The sequence below is a fragment of the Cibotium barometz genome, chromosome 49 (assembly GCF_041138505.1).
Source record: "Cibotium barometz isolate CiBa-2024 chromosome 49, ASM4113850v1, whole genome shotgun sequence".
Classification (NCBI taxonomy): domain Eukaryota; kingdom Viridiplantae; phylum Streptophyta; class Polypodiopsida; order Cyatheales; family Cibotiaceae; genus Cibotium; species Cibotium barometz.
Genome location: NC_141094.1, coordinates 41386453 through 41412117, shown reverse-complemented (window position 1 = coordinate 41412117; position 25665 = coordinate 41386453).

Sequence of the window (25665 nt, the reverse complement as noted above, 5' to 3'; positions counted from 1 at the left end):
TTGTTACTCTACTCATGTCTTGAGCCATCTACATTGAATTTTTTAATAATTCAATTGTTTTTGGCCTAATCCTCTCCAATTTTTTATGCATAAAAATCAAATTTAATAAGAATAACACTTTTGTAATTAAAAAAATTCCATTATGCATCTTTCTATGCATAGAAATCAAATCTGATAATTAATATCAGTAATATCCATGCATATTCATAGGTGAATATGTACATGGAGTAATTAGAATATTTCTTTTAGATGCAAAAATGGTGGGAATTACCCTTTTGGAATAACATAAAAACAAACTTTCTTTTTCCCAAAATTCTAGAAAATTTTGCCATAACCTCCTTTGTATGGTTGACCGTTTCTCATTTTTATCTTTCTACAATTAACTCAATTAATCCAATTTAAAATTATAAAACTCTAATCTATACAATTTTCTAAATTCAAGAGAGTAAACAATAAGAATAGTTTAATTAATCACTTAGTTAATCTTTCTAGGATTAAGAAGGGTTGGAATGTAAAGAAGAGAAGGGAGTGGCCTTTTCATCAAAGGCATACTATTTGAATTTAATTCAATCATATGCAATTCATAAAAATCAAGAAAACCATAGATTTTTCATTAAAATTTGTAAAACAAAGTAAGAAAATTAGCTTACATGGAGCTTGTAAGCTCTCCTTGGCTTGAGGAATTGAGGGTTCTACTATTGTTTGAAGCAATACTGGGTTCTTATTAAATTTTATTTTTATGCATAGATAGATGCATAAAGAAAATTTTTTATTACAAAAGTGTTAATCTTATTAAATTTGATTTTTATGCATAGAAAGATGTATAAAGGAAATTTTTTTATTACAAAAGTGTAATTCTTATTAAATTTGATTTCTATGCATAGAAAGATGCATAATGGAATTTTTTATTACAAAAGTGTTATTCTTATTAAATTTAATTTTTATGCATAGAAAGATGCATAAAGGAATTTTTTTTATTATAAAAGTGTTATTCTTATTAAATTTGATTTCTATACATAAAAAGATGTATAATGCAATTTTTTTATTATAAAAGTGTTATTTTTATTAAATTTGATTTTTATGCATATAAAGATGCATAATGGAATTTTTTAATTATAAAAGTGTTATTCTTATTAAATTTGATTTCTATGCATATAAAGATGCATAATGGAATTTTTTAATTATAAAAGTGTTATTCTTATTAAATTTAATTTTTATGCATAGAAAGATGCATAAAGGAATTTTTATTATTATAAGAGCTTTTTTCTTATAAAAATTGATTTTTATGCATAAATAGATGCATAAAGAAACTCTTTTTATTTTAAAAGTGTTATTCCTATTAAATTTGATTTTATGCGTAAATAGATGCATAAAAGGATTTTTTTTTAAATTAAAGTGTTATTCCCATTGAAGTTGATTTTTATGCATAATTAGATGCATAAAGAATTTTTATATCAAAATTAGAATTCTCTTAAATTCTATGTTTAAATTCTATAAGTATTTGATAAATGAATAATTAAATACTCTAAGAGAGAAAATTCTATTGTTTTATATTCACACGGATTGTAAAAAGAAATTTAGAAAATCTATCGAGATCGAAATATTTAGATAAATGATTAGTTTATTCCTCATCATTGAAATTCGTAACTAATTTAGAAATCAGTTAAGTTAATATTCAAAGAAAGAAATTCAGTAAAATAGTAACTCAATTATCTGACTCGAACCTTGAGTCAGGCTATGACTAAGACCAAACTCGAACCTTGAACCTTGAATTAGGCTATGACCAAGACCAAACTCTTTCGTTAGTTTCGAGGAAAGAAGGTGTTACCAGTTTAAAAAAATATACTCAAAACTCCCGCCAAATCTGAAACTAAGTTTGAGACCCTTCGAATTGATCTATGGATCAAGGTTATAGAATTCAAGGAATTCTGGTATGAAATTCAGAATTGCGATCAAGAAGTTTTGGGGATACCGATTCAAGAGATACTCCTCGTATTCAAAAGAAAATCAAACTGAAAACTTGCATAGAAACCCTGTTTTCTTAAAAGAATTGTCTTAGGCCAGAATGTGGAGGGAGAATTTGGTATATGTATTTCTAAGGGAAGTTCGGTTGCAATCAGCTCGCGTCCACAGAGTGTTCAAAGGACGACTCACGCGACAAAGCCTGCCCAGGTCCTGACCAGCCTCGGTATGGTTGAAAATTAGTGAGCCTCCAGTACGATGGGCGAGGGCCAACGAAGTGGTCCTTGAGTGAATGGATGAGATGTAATGTGATGTGAATAGATGTGATGAGATGCCATGTGAATCAGATAGATGTGAATGAATGGATGGATGGGATGTGATGTGAATAGATAGATGTAATGTGATGTGAATAGATGTGATGAGATGTGATGTGAATCAGATAGATGTAAATGAATGAATGAGATGTGATGTCATGTGAATCGAGATGTAAATGAATGATATGGGATGTGAATGAATGATATGTGATGAAAATGGATGTGAATGTGTATGTGAAGAATGGATGTGGATGATATGTGATGAAAATGGATGTGAATGTGTATGTGAAGAATGGATGTGGTGTGTATGTGATGAAAATGGATGTGAATGTGTATGTGAGGAATGGATGTGGATGTGTATGTGAAGAATGGATGTGAATGTGTATGTGAAATAATGGATGTGGATGTGTATGTGAAAGAATGTGATGTGATGTAAAGAAATGTGATGTGACATGAATATATGTGGATGTGAAGTGATAGATATGAATGTATGGATAGATGTGGGTAGTCGTATATATGAACAATTGGATGGATGTGGATGAATAAGATGAGATGTGTATGAATGAGATATGATGTGGATAGATGTGATGTGATGTTATGTGGATAGAATGTATGTGATGGGATGGTGATGAGAATGAATGTGATGGATATGAATGAATGTGATGTGATGGATGCTAATGGATGGAGGTGATGTGATGTGAAATGGATAGATGTGAGGTGAAATGGATGTGATGTGGATGGATCGGGGTAGATATGAATGGATGAGATGTGGATGGGTGGATGCGAGTGGATGGGTGGATGCGAGTGGATGAGATCTGATGAGGATAAATGAGGAAAGATGTGATGAGATGAAAATGATGTGATTGGATGAGAATGAGAATACATATGAAATGGATGTGGATTAAATAATGTGGATTGATGTGGAACAATGTGGAAAGACGAGAGTTCGTTATAGAAACTGTATTTATGACCTATTTTTACCCGAGTGTTTCATGTCAAGAATACTGGGGAAGCATTTTGACTGTCTTGTGAATGAGGTCATGGAGACCTAACTGATAAAGTTGCAACAGCTGCTGACGGAGAGTCAACGGAGGACATCTCACATAGCAAGGTCGGTCTTGACCAGCCTCGGTTCGATTTAAATGGTGAGCTTCCGGTACAGTGGATGAGGGACCAGGGAAGCGGGCTATGAGAGTAAAGCGCTAGGTGACCTGCGAAGGATCCTATAGGATGCTCACCATACGGTGCTCGGGCTTTGGGTCACCGAAGATATCCACACGTGCATCCGGGAAAATATATTGGATCAAGGAGTAAGAGTTGTTTTCTGAATTCAGACATGGATCTGGTTGACTGACCTTGCTGGTCCTCAACGGATGAGTCCATGGCTCTTTTATATGGATCTGTTGGTTGATCTTGCTGATCTTCAATGGAGATTGGATTTTGATTTTTATAAGTGAATATATTACCGGGTACTATGAGCTAGGAACTATCAAAAAGACCCTTGAGTGGACAGGTGGTGAGCATTCTGGTTGCCAATGATGCCATAGGTATACCGATGAAGGAAAAATTGGAAATTAGGATTCAACCGGATATTTTGGAGGATTATGATCAGTGATACTATAGTTTCATTAAAAGAATGTTTTAAAGACAGCTGAATCTGTGAAAAATGCAATTTCATATTTGGGTGTTGGTGTGACTAGTTTGCATGAATATCTGGCTAAGGGGTGTGTGTGACTAGTTTTAAGTTTGCATGAATATCTGGCTAAGGGGTGTGGGAACTCTTTTCCCTAGTACCCGAGACAAAACCTACCCAAATTTTTAAATGGATCCCATCATTATAGTGGTTGGGCAATTGGCTAACCCACGGGACTGGATGGGAGCTGGACTGATGGATCCCTAAAATGAGACTCAATTCTGTTATGGTATGATAGATGAAGTAAATCCCCGATAAAAATTGATCTATGGAAAAGAATCAACGGCTGTGCCTCTCAATGAGGAAAAAAGCGTTGGTCTCTATGATCCAAGTGCAAGTCTTTTCCTTGATCTGTCTATGCGACTTACGGGTTCGGTCATATCAGTTCAGTTAGTTAAGGCTCATGAGACTATGTTAGAGTAAAAATATCCTAGAGGAATCGCCCGTGCTTTCCGGGCGAGAGAAATTTTTTCGGCTTCGGTTTTGGAAGAACCGAGGGATTAGTCTCTTGTTCAGATATACATGGGCGAGGCCCCGAGTGAGGGACCCTGCCCCGCGCAAGAAGTGCTACTTTCGTTGCTAGCACCCCAGAATTCGTTACGCGGAGGAGATCTTTCATCAAGAGCCAGAAAATGCAAGTAGTGTGAGATCTTGGAAAACAAGGACCACCGAGTTAAAGAGAGGAAAGCCAAGAACTGCAAATTGGTGTTTTTTTGTGTTTGGGCGTGGTGTCTTATGTATCTAATCTTATCTAACCTTCTTGTGGTGCTAGCTAGTTGTAGAGTTAGTGTGGGAGTTGGAAACAGCTCTCAATGGTTTCTTCTACCTAAAAATAATCTAACATATTCTTTTCAGACATCAAGGCATGTGCCACTTTTGCAATGTGTGTAGTTTTCCTTTCTACAACACCATCTGTCTCTTGATTCCCAGCTTTCTTAAGAAATCATTAAACTCAATAAAAAAATACTTTCCCACCTTCTGATCTCATGCATTTTATGTGCATGTCTTTTCCCTTCTTTACCAAGGCTTTAAATCTCTGAAAGTGAGAAAAAAATCACATTTCTCCTTTATGAAATAAACCCACACTTTTCTAATGTGATCATCAATGAATATAACATAATACCTACAACTTGAAACTGTTAGTCTTGGTTGGTCCCCATACATTTGAATTTATAATATCCAATGGCCTTGCACTGACATGCTTTTCATATGAGAAAGCATGTTTAGCCTTCTTATTACCAAGCTATCATGCTTCACATAATTTATACATAACATCAACCTTAAACTTTGGCAAACCTTCGATAATATTTTGGACCTACATTGGGATGTATATTCACATGACCAATGTACTTGTACCATATATCAATATCTGCACCTATTCTCCACCTATTCCATGCACAAACATGGTTGCCTTCACCTCACGCATGTTCACATCCAAAGTAAATATCTTGCCTTTTATGTTACCCTTTGCTACCAAGTGACAATGATTTGAGTAGAAGGCCTGCTTATTTTAATTTCCAAAGGATGAACCTCCGCCAATATGTATCTCCTCCACAGATGACAAGAAAAATCTCTTTGTGAAAATAGAGAAAGTTCTCTCAAACCCTAATTGAGATCTGAAACTAGTTGTATTCTTTGCCAAGACCATTCAAGGTCATGGACATCTACTCATGAGAGCTAATAGAACCAAGGGCTTTAACCTTCACTAAGTAATTGTTTACACTTAGCTTTCCTCTCTTCACATTATGCAGCTCCTACTTAAGTTACATCTTCCAAGCTTAGGTGTTTTTGTTATACATCTTCACCAAGGTGTCCCAAGCCTCCTTAGGCATTTTTGAATCCTGTATATGCATAATCATAGAATATACCACACTGAGACAACCAATAGAGCACCTTTCTCACTTTTTAGTGCCATGCTTGATATGCATGTACTTGCTTAAGGGTCACATTTTCTTCAGTAATCTTGAGCTCCTTTTCATCACCTGGATAAACTTCCAATATCCTTTTCCCATAAGGAAATTGGTCATCCTTAACTTCCATGCCTAGAAGTTGTTCGTGTCTAACTTCTCACTCACAATCTATCATATACTGTTAGACATCTTTAGTTGTAGTAACTTACCAAACAGTGCTGTAAAAAACCTTATGCATTTATAATAAATCTTTAACCTTCTATAGTAGTGGTACTATAAACCTATTAATAATGCCACTGCATGTGAACCAATCTCATAGATACATACATTTGTAAGCACCTACAACACTTAGATTCTTTGCACAGATCGTCCTACAACCAAAGCTTTGCATAAAAATTGGTCATATATAGAGTCAAAATCGACACTTCATAGAGTGCCCACAAAAATATTATAGAGTTAAAATGGGGCCTGCAACGTGCTTGAATCACACTAAAATGGAAAAAATACAGTTAATTATGTGAATTCCACACAATATGGTCTTCTTTCTTTACCCAAGAGAATGCCTTATTTTGAGATAATGACTTTCGTGTGCACCTGTAGTTCTCAACAACTAGCAAAGTTGTTGCTCTAAAATCAAAGAGGAGAAGAGATCAAAATACCCTTACCCCTTTTCCACTTCCTTGATTGCCTTTATCCTTGCATCTTTATCTCTCATGTAAACTGGAGCTTTGATATTATACAAAGAATGTGGGGGAGAGGGAGAGCAAGAAAAAACACACACATAAGAGAGAGCAAGACACAAGAGAGAGAGAGATGATGGTTGAATTTTCTTCTATCTTCTTCTCTTATCTATAACCATACACGTAAAGAGATAAGAGTACATAATATATGGGAACATACTCTCCTACTATAACATACAATGGTCAGTCCATAGTGTGAACTCGACTATATGAGATGGCACTATAACTATGCCATGATTTTAGTACTCCAAAGTGGCTATCACATTACTTGTTGTTCATAAGCGGCATATCAACCATAATTTCACAAACCATTCCAGTGGGATAAGTGTTGAAGCTATCACCCAAGCAGTTCATGAATGTCTGTAGTATTAGTCGAGCTCAATATCTCAACAATAAGCACACAAGGGAGATGGATTATCTTAATTGTTTTCTATTCGCTTCTCTTATCTACAACCATTTGCGCTTATCTTATCTACAACCATAAATGAAAGAGATAAGAGTACATACTATAAGGGAAAGTACTCTCTTCCTATAATTATCAAAGGTTGGTCCATAGTGTGAGCTCGACTACATGAGCTGGCACTATACCTATATCACACAGCTTATAAACCGCTAGGTATCACCCATAATCTCACCAACCCGGACTAGTGGTGTAAGTGTGGAATCTATCACCCAGGGGTCATCACCGTCAATAACACTAGTTTGAGAAGAATTTGGGAGAGAGGTTACAAGCACATAAGAGAGATGGATGGCTGAATTCTTTTCTATTCTCTTATCTTTTCTATAACCTCTAGTGCTTGAACCATGGTCTCCCAATACTCAATCTCTACGTGGCGAATGTATAAGGTGAAAGCTGCATCATATCCTTGAACATCATCCCATCTTTTTTAATATCGTATGTAATCCTTAATTGCTTTTACCACCTCTAAGTGATCTTTAATGTACCCAAATATTGGAACAACACATGGAACTCCTATGAGTAGTATTGTGTGTTACCATAACTATGCTTCTCCAATAATTCAATACCACCATCCTTTGGCCAACCATTTACTATATTTAGAATGCATTTTATATTGCATGATTGGAACCTTTTCCTACATGAAGAATTTGAATTATAATGGTCTTGAGTGCCCCACTAGCACATCTTGTTCATTAGACAAGTACCCATTAATGAATCCTTGAAGTTTGGGACATTTGTCATTAAGAATGGGGTTGGAGTAGAAACTTATCCATCCTTAAATATTTTCATGAAAATGTGGGAGTTGAATGTCTGGCTATGTTAAACAATCCTAAAATGGGATTGATCATGGTGAAAGACATAGATTAAGTAACATAATTAAGGTGGATTATACCACACTAAGAACTCCATAAGAGAGAGAGAGAGAGATTACACACTCAACACTCAATTCTATTGCATATCTCAAGTGAACCATACAATGATATAGGCTTTCTAGCCTTATCCCAATTCACACATCATCATCCATGTGGCAACTCCTTTTCCACTCTTTTGGTCAACACTCATACACCATTCAATATTACATGTGGCATTCTTATCTTGCCACAATATCTTGCACCTCTGGGGTTCTTTCCCACATACACACAACACCGCGATTACATCGCTCAACACCCCCTCTTAAATCGAGGTGCTCCACAACTCACCCATCACCCATCAATAATGTAGCATTGCACAAATGCAATCGCTACCTCTCAACACTCCCCCTCAATGATACATTGGATTTTCCATCAAACGAACATGTGTGCACGTGTCTACCACCTTAGACACCAAGTCCATTTTGAGTCAACTCGCTCACAGCGGAACCACTGCGCTGTGGACTGGGATGATCAGCAAGAGAAGGTGAGGATTCAAGCCATAAAGAAAATAGAAAGAAGGCAAGGCAAGCAGAAGGAGGATAGCTCATATGAAGTCATTGCAAATCCACCAGAGGCAAGCGAAAATCTGCACAAGATGCACGCAGAGCTCAACAATGAAAGAAACTTGGAAGAAAGCAAGAAGGATGCTGATTGGTTGTAAACCAATGTAGTATCAATGCTACTTGATAGACAGGTCCTCTTGAGACAAGTGCTAGATTTATGCCCAAGGTTCAAGGCTAAAATCTTAATGGCAAGCATTGAAGGACTAAGTAAAGAATTGAAACACTCTAAAGAAGAAGAAACTTCAAAATGCAAGCTAAGGAACCCCTAGTTTTTCCAGAGATGATGAAGTGGCCATGTGGGTGATTACAAAAACAAATCTCATTTTGAGCACGCAGGCTCGGGTATGGTTACCCTCATATACATGGGTGAAACAAATACAATGCCTTTTGGCCACAACCGGGCAGCGGCGGACGCTCATGTGTTTGTGAACATCTTCTTAAAAGGTTCATGTATTAAAGATGGTTCTAAGATTTTCAAGGTTGTTGTAAAATCAACCCTTAAAAAATTATAGCAATATATTATCATTATGTTTCCGAAGTCTTACAAAGGGAAATCCACTTTGCCTTTGCAATGTGGATCTTCACACCTGTCACCCTGAGATGTGTGCTTTGCAACTACCCTTTGCATCTTATCGTCTTGCACCTCTAGAATGCTTTCCCACATACACACAACACTGTGGTTACATCTCTCAATATCCCCTCTTAATCGAGGAGTTCCATAACTCACCCATCACCCATCAATGTAGCATTGCACAACTGCAATCACTACCTCTCCTTGCGAGGTTGGCGATGCATGGTGGTTCTTCAATGAAGGCTGACCCCAACGGATTCATCTCCACGTGGTCTTCTTTTTGCTCAAGACCCCGTTTCATCCTCTGCACTCTTTGCACCAATGCTGCAACCCAATTTTTCAGCCTCTAAGCCCGCCATCTCTACAAGGCTGCATTCCCTACTTCTCTGGCATCTGCAAAGCTACACCATTTGCAGCTTGGGACCCACTTTGGTCTTCTTCTTCCTCACGGTGTGCTTACTTCAACTCTCTGCCATAGCCACAACTTGAATCGTTTCTCTACCTACATTGCCTCTGTCTTGTTGCTCGTTCTTGTTGAATCTCGACTGAGCCACAGGTTGTTGTGTAGCCCTGTGCAAGAATTGCATCCTCAGCTCTCTCTGCTATCTCTGCTACTTTGTTTCATAGCGCTTGCGCCATATCAAATTCTACACTCATTGTCTTCTTTAATTGCCAGACAACATACCTTTGCTGCTTATGCATTTTTTTAAACACTTTTTTTTTCCTTAAGCCCCTCATCTTACAAAAGCCCTCTGAGGTCCTTTGGACTGTTCGTGCGGCCTTTCCTTTGGTACATTTGATGCCAAGCTTGCTTTTGAGCCTTGGTTGTGTTATGTCTCTACCCACTTGACACCCAAGTTCCTTGTGTACATATGCAGCTCCAATTAGCTACAATGATTTACCTCCATAACCTCTTGCATGAGGTTCACAATGACCATCAATATGGACATGAGCCCCAAATATGCATGCTCCTCCTTTGTGCATGTAACCACTCAAAGGTGCTTTGTCAAGTTTCTCCCATTGAGAAACCATAGGAGCATACACATATTGAAAGTTCCCACAACTTCCACCACTTTGCTCATCTCCTTGAGCAACATCCACAAGTACATCATCTTCTTGATGCTGCACACACATGTGAACTCCATTGAATCCACCATCTCACTTGCCATCATCTTGACAAGCATGCACCTCCACACATGCTCTTTTCCCAAGTGCAAAGAACTATAGGATTCACAAATCCCAACATTGCAACCCTTTTCAAATATGAGCATTCTTCCATGCTCAAACACCAAATTAGAGGCAAAAACACCAAACTACCTTTACAAATCTCCTTGGTAGCTTCTCCTTGATGACACTGAAGACTTCATAGCCTTCATACTTGCTGAAATCTGCATTTTCATCTTCTTTGATGATGAGTAGGCTTTCCATGTTGCAAAACTCCCATTTGCAACTCTCTTGGGAAGCTTCTATGCAACCTCCTTGTTGCAAATCTCCTCTCAAACTTGAGAATGGCAGCTCTAAATCTCTCTCAAATCCTCACAAATGCAAATCCAAATGATAATATGAGTGTGCATAATTTTTTTTCTTAATCAAAATGCTAATACATAATGAAATACTTAGTATTCATCACCATGACCAAGAGCCCACCCAAGCTCTGATACCATGTTAAACAATCCTAAAACAGGATTGATCATGGTGAAATACATAGATTAAGTAACATAATACCACACTAAGAACTCCATAAGAGAGAGAGAGATATTGCACACTCAACACTCAATTCTATTGCATATCTCAAGTGAACCATACAATGATATAGGCGTTCTAGCGTTATCCCACTTTACACATCATCATCCATGTGGTAACTCCTTTTCCACTCTTTTGGTCAACACTCATACACCATTCAATATTACATGTGGCATTCTTATCTTGCCACAATATCTTGCACCTCTAGGATGCTTTCCCACATACACACCACACCGCGATTACATCTCACAACACCCCCTCTCAATCGAGGTGTTCCACAACTCACCCATCACCCATCAATGTAGCATTGCACAACCAATCACTACCTCTCAACATGCTAGTCCTCAGTTTCTTAGAAAACCTAATAAACATTACATGTGGGAATGTGAATGTCTAGTTAGTTTCTCAGAAAATCTACTAAACATTGCATCAATATCCTCATGTGTATAAGGGTCAAAGCACGTATTGGTGGTACCACTATTTCCCCTTTTTGGTGGTACCACTTATGCAACTTTGGAGGGAATTTTGGACAGTTATGATTGGGAGTGGGGGTCTTCATGCGTGTGGATTGCTAGAAATGATTAGTGACTCACCCCACTCTATGGTTTAGAGTAGCCGGAGAGGAAAACGAGCGGACAGCTCCCTCACATTCCTTCCCCTCCTCACATTCCTTCCTGACACATTCCTTCTTTCAAGTGAAGCAGAGGCATCTTTCTGGTTCATTCTCACCACCTTCCTCCCCTCAACACACAATCTCCAACAAGATGAAGATGACTCCTCAAAAGTCTGTGGCCAAGACTAGAGAAGACAACATTGCAGCTGCTGGGGAAGACTCCGCCTTGGAAGTCCATGGGAGAAAGCGCATCTGCGAAAACAAAACCACTGCCTTCCCCGCCACACACAGCCCGTAGCAGCATGATGAAGATGACTCCTCGTAAGTCTGTGTAGAAGACCAAACTTTAGTTGGGAACACTCCCCCTCGAAAGTCCATAGAAGGAGAACCAAGTGCATCTCCAAAAACAAAACCATCGCCTCCCACTGCAAAATCTTCCATCAAAGGTAAGCACCCTTTAAGCTTTTGGTTCTCTGCGCCCTCCTTCTATATGGATTAAGATGTTCACTAAAGTGGAAGATTGCATTTGTCTTTCCAGCTCATGTTCATGATCATACATACCCAAAGTTAGCAAAGTTTTGTCATTCGGCAAAGGAGCTCCATGCAGAGTATGGGCTTATTCTTGAGGGCAAGTTGCCCAAGGATTTGATCGATGTGACAACCTCCTTGAAGAGCAGTGGTTGTCAATTTTTAGGACTTGCTACCAAAAGAAGATGAAGATATACGTTGTCGTGCCATGGCACGTTTATGATATGAAACCGTGCATGTGAGGCCGTCAAATACACATCCAGATGCATAGGTTAAGTGCCATGACGAGTCATTATATGATGCTATGTACATATGTTCATATTGTATATGAGGTTCAATAAGACAAGCTGAGGCTGAGTCAGATTTAGGGGTTTTTTGTATATGAGTATGGAGGATGATGTTTTTGCTGTTACTCAGAGCTCATGGGCAAGTTAGAAGCATCCAGATATATATGATGGCATGAGGGCATACCAATGCACAAAGGAATGTATTTATGAAGGCATGGAGAAATACTTGAATGAGTAAATGGGGATTCTATAAATCATATAGGCCGACATGATAATTTATAAACTATGAAGGTGTCAAGAGAAATGGAGACTTAATGAGTATCACAGTGCCGAGGAGTTCATTGAATGTCTTCATAGGTGTGAGAATGCTTTGGGAATCTTGAGTTGTGCCAAAGCAGGAAATTCAAGGTATTATTGGCTAAAATGCCTTATGGGCTTGTGTCATGCTCTCCAAAGCAAGTGTGCCTACAGTGGTGCAATGGTTTTGTTTAGGGATGATGTTGTGTGTATATCAAGAGTCACATGCATTGTGGTTTTCCTTTATGGATGATGGAAGCGAATATAAGGTTATGTCTTACTATTAGACTTCTAACCTTAATGCTAAGGTTAGAAGAAACATATAATGGGTGGCATAACCTTAGTGCTAAGGTTAACAAAATATTGGAGATTTTCTAGAAATCGGGCAGTTTTCTTTCTATGGCATGTATAGCTGGCCGCCGAGATCGCCGCGGGGAAAGGGAGAAAACGACCGGAAAGAAACGTCGATTGCAGAGTGAGGAGAATATATATGCAGCGTCTGATAACAGCGTCGAAAAGACCAGGCTTTTTTATTTCAAAAATATATAGACTGTATATGCTTTGTAGGTGCTAGAATTAGAGAGTAATTCTAGCACAACATAATGATGTATTTATGGGAAAAGCTAATTTCTAAACCAACACTGAGCAAAGCTTCTCCAGCTGTTTCACCCTCGCATAATTGATATGAAGCATACGGTTGGTGGAGTTCCACGCATGCAACTCGAAAGCTAAGTGTTTTATATATATATATATATATATATATATATTCTCTTAAATGTTACTCTCATTCTATACGAATTGAGAGAATCGTTTAACCCATATATATATATCAAAAGAAGTTTGGAATTGAATAGAAGGATTTTTGGGGAAGAAGCTAAGGAATTTGGAGCTCGGTGATTGGTGAAAAATGCATTGAAGCTGAGGAAAATTTGCCTTACTTTCTTCTCATATGGATTTTGAAAATTATGAGTATGTCAAAGCTATGCCAAATGCTATATTTTGCTTGTGAGATGTTAGGACATTAAGGCAGGTTTTCAGGTGATAAAGTACATCTCGAAATAACAGTTTTGAAGGCACTGGATGTAATGGATATAGCTGGACACATGTATATTGGAATAACTGGAAATCTTTGTTATGCCCACATGTGAATGGTTCAAAGGATTTCATGCAAATCTGTGCATTCACCTGGAGGAACTCAAGGATGTATTGAGGGAAGAGGACACATGTATTTGACAATGGAAATAATGGTGTTCAATACTCCTTGGGAAATCTTGTACGTGAAATTCCTTGTTGGATTTGACATTCACTCTCACAGCTAGAAGTTTTGTACTTTCCTGGCTACTCCGCACACTTCACGACAACTTTGGTGAACCCGACGTGAAACTGCTGGGGTGAGAGTGTGGTGAAACATACAGGGAAGCTATGGCTGAGAATTCTGAGGGCCAGGGGGTTCATTTTGACCCTGGAGTTATGCAGATGTTCCAAATGTTTTCCATGTACATGCAACAGCAACAAGCTGCTGAGAGGGGACAGATTTCCATGACCAAAGCCTTACAATCAATTGTGAAAAAGGTAGATCAATTTGATGGGAAGGACATTACAAAGTATCTGCGCAATTATATAAAGGAGATGGAGCTAAATAGGGTGACCGAGGAGGATATGGTTCGAAGTTTCGAGTTGGTATGCGTTCCTGAAATAAGAGAGCGCATAAAAGGATTGCAGACAGCACAGGGTGGCAGAAATTGGGAAGAATTCAAGCTTGCCTTAAAAGATGAATACTTCATGGAGGATTCTGAGCGAGTGACTAAACGAACTTTTTTGGAATGGGTCACAAAACCTAAAATGGGAATTTCTGCCACGGAATTGCTAAGGGAGTTTGAGAAGCGTTATGCCCAGTTGTCAAGAATAGAGCGTGCAACTTTGGACAGAGAAAAGACAGAGCTCTTCTTGCAGGCAGCTGGGAAAGATCTCCAAGAGACATTGGAAATCCTCCTTGAGGATAAAAATACAGAGCAAGGATTAAAGAGTGACTGGAATGATGTTGAGGATGCAGTTACTATGTTAGCAAAGCGGCAGCGGAGGAGGGATAAAATGGTGATGGGCTCTGCAACCCCCATAGCTGCTGTTACCCCTGAGAATTTATCCAAGCCAGTAGCTACAATTCCTAAGATAGATGGGCCGATGGATGAGCTTATCAAGGGTATGCGTGATTTAAAATTGAAGATGTCCAGAATCGAAGAAAAAGGTCTACCATTGGGGCAGGTTTCTATGCAAAGGCCTCAAATCAAAGAAGGGTTTACATATAGATGCATATGGTGTGATGACCCAGAGCATGCAAAGAAGGATTGTACCAGCTATAAAGAAGCTCTTAAAAATCAACTTGTGTTCTTCAAAGATGGGAAAATCCATCTTACAGAGACTGGTCTTCCGCTGAGTACAAACTTTGGGAAAGGAGGGATGAAAAAGCTGGTAGAAGATATGGCTGCTAGTCATGCCATTTCTATGGTTGAGGCAGCAACCTATGGATTAAAGGTTGGTCAACAAAAGCAGGGATTTGAGAATGATGAGGATTATGAGAATGAGAATTTTTGGCCGTCAACAATGGAATTAATTGCATCAAAGAAAGTGTCAAAGCAAGCTTTGCATGAGGCAGGTGATTGTATACGCCTTGAGACTGGCTGGGAGGAGCCTGTGGATTCTTTATCCATTCATGCCTATATTGCCAAATGCCAAAATAATGAGGCACAGGTAGAGGAGAAACGTAAAAGGGAAAATGAGGAAGGAGGGCCATCAAAAAGAGTTACACGTGGAAGTGAAAAGAAGGATCCTGGGCCATCACATATGCCTCCACAACAAAGCAGACCTCCACATGATGTTTCAATGGAAGAAGTGCCAGCAAAAATGAAGGAGAAGGGTAAAGGGAAAAGTCCACTCTACAAGCTTCAATCTGATATTGAAGTTGCAACAGATCTCAAAAAGGTGCTTGAAGAGAGAATTCTAAACAGCAGGGTGGAATTCACACTAGGGGAAGTCTTGGGAATTGCAAAGAAAGAATTTCATGATGAAATAATAGATATTATACGAAGAAAAAGGCAGTCCATAATTGAATCTATTCCATCACAAGGGGAGGCAAGCACTTCCAAGACTCATGGTGTACAGGTACAGAAAAAGGAAGAGAGAGAAAATGTGGTGGAATGTAATCACTCTGCTGATGGGGCACGACAAGTGCGTTTTGTGGAAGAGGATGATGAAAAAGAAGTTCTTACAAAGAGTCATTACTCCAGGAGCCATTGGGCAAGAGCCACCACTGAAACCCTTGTCAAGATAGGTGATTTGGAAGAGCCATATGTCGCTCTAATTGATCATGGGTCTGAAATAAATCTTATGGCTAAAAATCTCTACAACAAATGTAAGTGGCCAATGGATGTGGATCATGGGTGGATGATTAAAGCAGCTAATAATTCATCTGGAGAGCTTTATGCAGCATGTCCAAATGTAAGGGTAACTATAGGGGATGTGAAGGATGATCAGAATTTCTTTGTTCAGGAGATGTCATCGTATCCCCTCATTCTTGGGCAACCCTACATTACAGCTGTAAGGATGGAAACAAAGGTTTTGGATGATGGTTCAGGTTATGCAAGAATAAGGAGTAAAGATGGCAAAAAAGCTGTTCAGTTTTTGACAGTCTGCATTAATCATGAAAGGAATCGTGAATCTCTTCGGGCACAGTCACTCCCAAAGATAAACAGAGAGTTTATGAATTATAGGGAGATGAGGGATTTTGGCCAGGTGCCATTGTAAAGCGGGATTCCAATGGTACAAGGGGAAATGAGTTCTCGCAGGACTCAATCAATGTAAATAGTTTTTCAACAAATTTTCAGGGATTCTCCAGCTATGGGTCACTGGTTTTTGTAAAAAGCAAGGATTTAAAGCGTGGCATGCAAAAACATATACAAAATGAACAAAAAAGTTTTGAGCAGTGTGGTCTTTTGGAGAAGAATGAGTTTATTTCAGGGGTGCTTGATGAGGTGTTATTTATAGATACTATGGATGTGCTTTTTGATATGGGAAGAGCATGCTTACAAGGTGGAAATGAAATGATAAAGGTGTCATCTGTGGAGATGTATGATATAATCCAGGAATTTGAGGGGGTGGAATGTAAAAACATGAATTGTAAGATGGATGCTCATGTTGATACAAAGTACAAAACGGTTGCAAAAAAGGTGAAGCCAGTTGCCTTGCCCTTGCCACCAGGAAGCAAGGAGAAGATAGATGAAGCTTCTGTGCAGCCAAATCTTAGAGATCCGAAGAAAATTGGGCATAAATTTACTCAAGAAACTCTGAAAGAGCTGAAGATTGGTGAGAGGGATTTTCTGTTGCCAGTTGAAAGGGAATGCTTTGAGGAGATGCTTGTAAAACATGGGAAAGCTTTTGCCTTTCAGCCGCATGAGATTGGTTGTGTTGATCCAAGTGTAACAGCACCAATGGTGATCTTTACTGTTCCACATGTGCCTTGGAATCTGCGGCCAATTCCAGTACCAAAGGCTCTCTTGCCAAAGTTGATGGAATTACTAAAGGAAAAGATCAAGATGGGAATCTTGGAGCCTTCATGTGCCCCATATTCCAATAGATGGTTTACAGTACCAAAGAAAAATGGGACATTGCGCTTTATTCAAGACATGCAACCTGTAAACAAAGTCACAATCAGGAACGTGGGAGCAGGTCCAATTGTGGATGAGTTTGCAGAAGCATTTGCAGGGAAAGCTATATACTCTATGGGTGATCTGTATTCGGGATATGATCAGTTCCAGCTGGATATGCAAAGCAGGGACTTGACCACAATGAGAACTCCTTTGGGATTAGTAAGGATGTGTACCTTACCACAGGGAGCCACTAACTCAGTGGCACATATGATGAATGGAATGAATAAAGTCTTACGGGACTTCATACCACAAAAAACTATGCCATTTTTGGATGATGTGCCAATAAAGGGCTGTGAGGAGAAAGACAAAGATGGGAATTTGGATTCAAAAGGGTGCCGCAAGTTTGTGGCAGATCATATAAAGGATTGTGACATGATTCTATCCAGGCTTGAAGAAGTGAATCTTACTTTATCTGGGCAGAAATCAGTGTTTGGGGTTGGTGAAGTGCTAATAGTGGGACATCTTTGTAGTACTAGTGGACGCCGTCCTTGTCCAGCCAAGATAGATGCAATACAAAGAATGAAGGAAATATGCATTAATGTTACAGAGCTGAGGAGATTTCTTGGAGCATGCGCCTTTTATGTTATTTGGATCCCACATTATGCACATGTAGCAGATCCTCTTTATCAGCTTTTGAGGAAAAATCAAAAATTTTTGTGGAGTGCAATACATATTAAAGCTATGCGGAAGCTGAAATATTTGCTCCAATCATCACCCATTTTGAGAAAGGCAGATTATGAGTGTGGCAGGCCTGTGATTGTTACAGTTGATACTAGTCCTACTGGGATTGGATGGGCAGTAGGGCAAGATGATGAGGATGATCATAGGTATGTAATTAGATTTGGAGCAAAGGTATTAAGCTTTCGGCAGCGAAAGTATCCACAGATCAAGAGAGAATTATGGGGGATAGTCACTGCTCTAAAATGTGAAAAAGAATATCTTATTGGGGCATCTGTACTTGTGGAGACTGATTGCTTGCCACTTCTTGGGATGATAGCAAGTTGTACCACTCCAGATATTGCTATGCTTAGGTGGATTGCTTATATCAAGTCACTAAATCCTGAGTTTGAGCATATTGCGGGAAAAGATAATCCAGTTGCAGATATGCTATCAAGAGCCAGGTATGAAGATGAGGAAGAGATGGTTAGTGACATTGATGATGTGGGTACAAAGTTCTATACTACAGCATATGCAAAGGGGGATCATATTTGCTTATCAAATGCACTTGAGTCTTTTATTGAGGAAATATATGAAGGAGATTGGTTGCTCATTGGTCAATATTTGAGCACTCTAACAAGGCAAGAAAATTGGTCTGACTCAGAATTTAAGAGGATCCGCAGAAAAGCATATGGTTACTTTCTAAAGGATGGGTATCTCTGGAAACATCCTAAACAGAGGAATGCTATGCCACAGAGAGTGATATGTGATAAAGAGACTCAAGGGAAGCTTGTGAAAGAATTCCATGAGAGTCTCTGGGCTGGGCATAGAAGTGTGTGGGCCACTTTTACCAAAATAAAGGAAAAATATTGGTGGAGAGGAATGTACAAGGATATTTCCCAATATGTGGAAACATGCATGGTATGCCAAATGTACTCAAATGTGAGGCATCGTGATGGCTTGCAACCAACCTACCCACCTGCCATGCACTACAAATGGGTAGTGGATCTAGTTACAATGCCTTTGGGAATTTGGCAGATGCGGTATATAGCACTTGCAAGAGAAGATTTGACAAATCAGGTAGAAGGGCGTGCCCTTAGAACAAAGAGTACGGAAACAGTATGCAAATTTCTCTTGGAAGATGTGATCTGCCGATATGGTTGTGTTGGGAAAATAACAGCTGATAGGGGAGAGCTAGATGTTGAAGAAGCAAGGGAATTCTTCTCTAGAATTGGTATCAAACTGTCTCTAACATGTGCTTACAATCCTGAGGGCAATGGGAAAAGTGAGCGAGGACATCCTCCAATCATTAAAGCTTTGGCTAAGGCATGCAGAGAAAGGATGAGAGTGTGGCCAAAGCTGCTACCATATGCCTTGTGGGCTGACCGTACAACTCATAGCTCAGTGACAGGATACATGCCTGCTGAATTAATGTATGGTCAGAAGCCAGTGATGCCAGTTGAAGAAGTAATTCTAACTTGGAATGTATTGCCCTGGGTGGAAGGATTGAGCAGAGATGACCTCCTTGCATTGAGAATAAGACAGTTGGAGAGGAGGCCTGAAGATGTAGAGCTTGCTAAAGCTCGCCTGAAAGATGCAAGGTTGAGAAATAAAGAAAGATTTGATAGTAGACACAGACTCCGGCCAAAACCTATTGAAGAAGGTGATTGGGTTCTAATGTATGATAGTAGCCTTGACAACCAATTCACTGTTCAAAGAAAATTTGCAAAAAGATGGTTTGGCCCTTACATTGTCAAGCATGTGCATGGGAATGCTACGTATACTCTGTGTGAACTTGATGGAACAGAAGTAAAAAATCTTGTGGCTGGTAAAAGAGTCAAGATATTTAAAAGAAGGCATGATGGTGATCCTTTTGATTCACAAGAGATTCAGGATGAGAGGCTTGACAGTGGAAGTATGGATATGATTGAAGAGGAAGAGGATGATCTTCCTGGAACTGCAGAAGATGAAGACGACATCCAGTTATATGTGGACCTTGATGATGATTTGGCACATACCAGAGGATGTGCAGGTTTAGAGGGGGTGGATGTCGTGCCATGGCACGTTTATGATATGAAACCGTGCATGTGAGGCCGTCAAATACACATCCAGATGCATAGGTTAAGTGCCATGACGAGTCATTATATGATGCTATGTACATATGTTCATATTGTATATGAGGTTCAATAAGACAAGCTGAGGCTGAGTCAGATTTAGGGGTTTTTTGTATATGAGTATGGAGGATGATGTTTTTGCTGTTACTCAGAGCTCATGGGCAAGTTAGAAGCATCCAGATATATATGATGGCATGAGGGCATACCAATGCACAAAGGAATGTATTTATGAAGGCATGGAGAAATACTTGAATGAGTAAATGGGGATTCTATAAATCATATAGGCCGACATGATAATTTATAAACTATGAAGGTGTCAAGAGAAATGGAGACTTAATGAGTATCACAGTGCCAAGGAGTTCATTGAATGTCTTCATAGGTGTGAGAATGCTTTGGGAATCTTGAGTTGTGCCAAAGCAGGAAATTCAAGGTATTATTGGCTAAAATGCCTTATGGGCTTGTGTCATGCTCTCCAAAGCAAGTGTGCCTACAGTGGTGCAATGGTTTTGTTTAGGGATGATGTTGTGTGTATATCAAGAGTCACATGCATTGTGGTTTTCCTTTATGGATGATGGAAGCGAATATAAGGTTATGTCTTACTATTAGACTTCTAACCTTAATGCTAAGGTTAGAAGAAACATATAATGGGTGGCATAACCTTAGTGCTAAGGTTAACAAAATATTGGAGATTTTCTAGAAATCGGGCAGTTTTCTTTCTATGGCATGTATAGCTGGCCGCCGAGATCGCCGCGGGGAAAGGGAGAAAACGACCGGAAAGAAACGTCGATTGCAGAGTGAGGAGAATATATATGCAGCGTCTGATAACAGCGTCGAAAAGACCAGGCTTTTTTATTTCAAAAATATATAGACTGTATATGCTTTGTAGGTGCTAGAATTAGAGAGTAATTCTAGCACAACATAATGATGTATTTATGGGAAAAGCTAATTTCTAAACCAACACTGAGCGAAGCTTCTCCAGCTGTTTCACCCTCGCATAATTGATATGAAGCATACGGTTGGTGGAGTTCCACGCATGCAACTCGAAAGCTAAGTGTTTTATATATATATATATATATATATATATTCTCTTAAATGTTACTCTCATTCTATACGAATTGAGAGAATCGTTTAACCCATATATATATATCAAAAGAAGTTTGGAATTGAATAGAAGGATTTTTGGGGAAGAAGCTAAGGAATTTGGAGCTCGGTGATTGGTGAAAAATGCATTGAAGCTGAGGAAAATTTGCCTTACTTTCTTCTCATATGGATTTTGAAAATTATGAGTATGTCAAAGCTATGCCAAATGCTATATTTTGCTTGTGAGATGTTAGGACATTAAGGCAGGTTTTCAGGTGATAAAGTACATCTCGAAATAACAGTTTTGAAGGCACTGGATGTAATGGATATAGCTGGACACATGTATATTGGAATAACTGGAAATCTTTGTTATGCCCACATGTGAATGGTTCAAAGGATTTCATGCAAATCTGTGCATTCACCTGGAGGAACTCAAGGATGTATTGAGGGAAGAGGACACATGTATTTGACAATGGAAATAATGGTGTTCAATACTCCTTGGGAAATCTTGTACGTGAAATTCCTTGTTGGATTTGACATTCACTCTCACAGCTAGAAGTTTTGTACTTTCCTGGCTACTCCGCACACTTCACGACAACGTAAACATGGCCAGAACTACTTGATGACTGCCGACTCCTTTACGAAAAGGTTTATCAAGCAGCCCCTTCTAATGGGGTGAGCTGATAGCACGGGGCTTTGCCTATGAGAAATGCGCAGCAACTGATGAAAAATAGGTAGAGGGAGAGGAGAGACACACACAGGAGAAAACCCTAATGTATTATCAACCGTAACCATAGAGGGAAGCCATTTCCCTTTTCACACAATGCATAAAGCCATAATCCATAATCTACAACACACTACATGTGTTGTGTCCACACGTTGCTAACCCTAGCTAATGTCCACACACTATGACTAGCTGGACGCGGTCATTTATGTCTCACACATGTTACTACCTAACATGCCAGTACATAGTGCAACTGGCACAAGCTGACATCAAGCTTGAATCTCAACAGCCCCTCTCAAGCTCATGGATGTATTGCCATAGATGAAGACGTAGATGAGCTTGGGCTATCAAAGCTCTCAACACTCTCCCTCAAGCTAATCCCATGTACTCCCAACATAGTATGGAAGTACTCAAGCGTCTCCCTGCTAAGTGGCTTTGTAAAGATGTCGGTCGCCTGCTCTTTAGTATTCACATACTGCAAATCCACTGTACCATCCAACCTTGCTTGCTTTCCAAACTGGCAAGCATCACAGACATGCATATTCCTATCATACTTGAATCTAGGTAGCACACTAACAATGCCTCTTGCCTCTTTCTTGCATGTTCTTTAACCTTTGTATGTTCACATGTCCAATCCTTTTATGCCACATGTCAATGTCCTTTTATGCCACATATCAATGTCCTGTAGTACCACATTTCAGCTTTTGGAGAGCATGGCTGATTTCAACTCAGGAATCCCAGCATCCAGCTTAAATAACCTGCCTTCTTTCTGGCCTTTGGCAAAATTACTCTACATCCATTTTTGAAATCCTCAATGAAGCAACCATGCTTGTTGAAATGAAGCTATAAACCCTGTTTCACCATTTGACCAACTGAGGCCAAACTTTTTGTAATAGAAGGCACATACATGACATCTGCCAACCATAGACTTTGTTTCACCATTGTGCATAACCGATGGTACACTTCCAACATGTGTGATAGGATGTTGGGTATCATCTCCTATCTCCACATAGCCTTTCACATCCATAGGCTTCATATGTTTAAACCATTCGCCATGACAAATCATACGGTTTAATATGCTCTAGAGTGATTTGCGCTGCCATCATTACTGTTGCTTGATGCAAAATTTCCACCATTTGCATAATTTCCACCATGTTATGCATAATGTCCACCATGTTGTGCTCTACCCACTCTCAAATCATTTTGTTTACGGAAACAATCATGTTTCATATGACCAAATTTCCCACAGTAATGGCATTCCACATTTTGCATAGATGTTTGTTGGCCTTGCCAACATCCTCTTCCACAAGGATTACCTATGTCTCTCTGAGGTGCATATCCACGACCACCTCTAGTACCATATGTAGGCTGAAAATTCTGTTGTGGTGACCTATAAAGCCATCCACGACCATTACCACGACCATGTGATGCAAATCCCCCCTGCCTCTAAATCCCCTTTGTGAATAGAAAGCCTGATTTCTGCCATTATCATCATGGTGGGGCTAGTAGATGCATCATGAAAAGAGTCACTGAGTTTGATTTCCTCAACAAGCAAAAGAGAAACCAACTCATCAAAATCTGGTAAACCTGTACTCCGAACAAAGATAGATGTATCAAAAGACTTGTACTCCTTGCCAAGACCATGCAAGGTAATGTCTACCAAATCATCATCAGGCATGGGGGCATTGATAGTTACCAATGCATCTGCATACTTCTTTATCTCTTGAACATAATCATGGATACTCCTTCCTTTGCACTTCACATTATGAATTTGTTGTCTCAACAACTGAGACTTACGAGCACTAGTGTTTATATCAAACAGCTTTACCAATGTATCCCATGCATCCTTGGGATTCTCAGCATCATGTATATGTATGAGTATAGCATCCGAGTAGCATGCTCCTCTGAAGCACACAATGCCATCCTTCTTGTACCACATTGACCACACATTCCTAACAAGCATCTCTTTGAATGGAATGCTGAATTCTCTAGTCTTGTACACAGTAGGGACTCCCAAAGAGTTGTCAGGCTATGACATGTGGATTTTATTGCTGCACATGTAATACCACCTATTTTCGAAACACGAATTTTACAATTGCAGCTGCAAGCCAATCCATGATGTCCAAACCTCCCTTGCCGCATTTGATTGAAGGCATCTTTAAGATACACAACCTGCATATGATACTCATAGTAGCAAGTATTTAGGTCCTTCAATTTTCCCACAAAATAAGGCTTGAGACCCTCAAAGCATCTAAGGGAAATCTTCACATTTTTGGATATTATCTGAGAGTTGTTTGTAATTGTAATTACAACTTACATCTAAGAGCACTCTGGATATTACCTGAGAGTACCCCAGAGTGTGCTTGGGAGTACCTAAAAGGAGTACTTGGAAATTCTTTAGAAAGAACCTAAGAGTACTTCCAGAAAGTTCTTGGGAGTACCTGAGCCCACTTGAAATCACTCTAGAAAGTGCTTGAGACCTTTTGAAAGTACTCTAAAAAAGTACCTAAGAGTACTCAAAAAAAGTACCTAAGAGTACTCCAAAAAGTGCTTTGGGGAGTTTCTGAGAGTACTTGGAAGTACTTTAGAAAGTACCTAAGAGTATTTGTAAGTACTCTAGAAAGAACCTAATAGTACTTGAAAGTACTTTAGAAAGTCCCTAATAGTACTCCAGAAAGTGCTTGTTGGGAGTACATGGATATAGTTCAGAAAGTACCTAAGAGTACTTGGAAGTTCTTTAGAAAGCATCTAAGAGTACTTATGAGTACAAGAGAGTAGTCTGGAGTACTTTAGAAAATACCTAAGGGTACTTCACAAAGTGCTTTTGGGAGTTCCTGAGACCGCTAGAAAGAATTCCAGGATGCACTTTACAGCACTCCAAAAAGTGCTTGGGAGTGGCTGAGACCACTCCAAAGTAGTCCAAAAAGTGCCTATGAGTACTCTAGATAGTGGTTGGGAATGCTTGAGAGTATGCAGAAGGACTTTAGACATTGATTAAGGGTACTTAGGGGTACTAGGTAGGACTTCAGGAAGTACATAGAATTCCTTAGCCTAAGGGTCCAGATTTTCAAAAAAATTTAGATTATGGTCCAATTAAGGTTTCTATGGGCCAATAGGACCAATCCAAGTGTAGGGAGGAGATAAATTGAAGAATAAAAGAAACCCCCCCTCCCAAAAAATTGATTAAATGCTCACATAAGATGAAGAGTGGACTAAGGACTAAAGAAAAGAATTAAAAAACTGAATTTTGACACCTCAGTGTGGGGATCTCCCCTCATGGAGTAGGCGCCTTTTTCTCATCATTATCCCCAATTTTCAATCAATAAAATAAGATATTTTCATCTCTCCTCTCTCCTAATTCAAAACTAGATCCAAAAAGTAAGCTGAACTGACCCAAAAATGGTCAAAAATTGACCAAACTGATCTGGAAAATTCTAGAATCATTTTGCTTGGTTAGAGGCTCACTTTTTCCTATAAATAGAAGCCTCCCCCTTTGTAAAAGCTTAATGGTGTTTATACACTGTTACTCTACTCATGTCTTGAGCCATCTACATTGAATTTTTTAATAATTCAATTGTTTTTGGCCTAATCCTCTCTAATTTTTTATGCATAAAAATCAAATTTAATAAGAATAACACTTTTGTAATAAAAAAATTCCATTATGCATCTTTCTATGCATAGAAATCAAATCTGATAATTAATATCAGTGATATCCATGCATATTCATAGGTGAATATGTACATGGAGTAATTAGAATATTTCTTTTAGATGCAAAAATGGTGGGAATTACCCTTT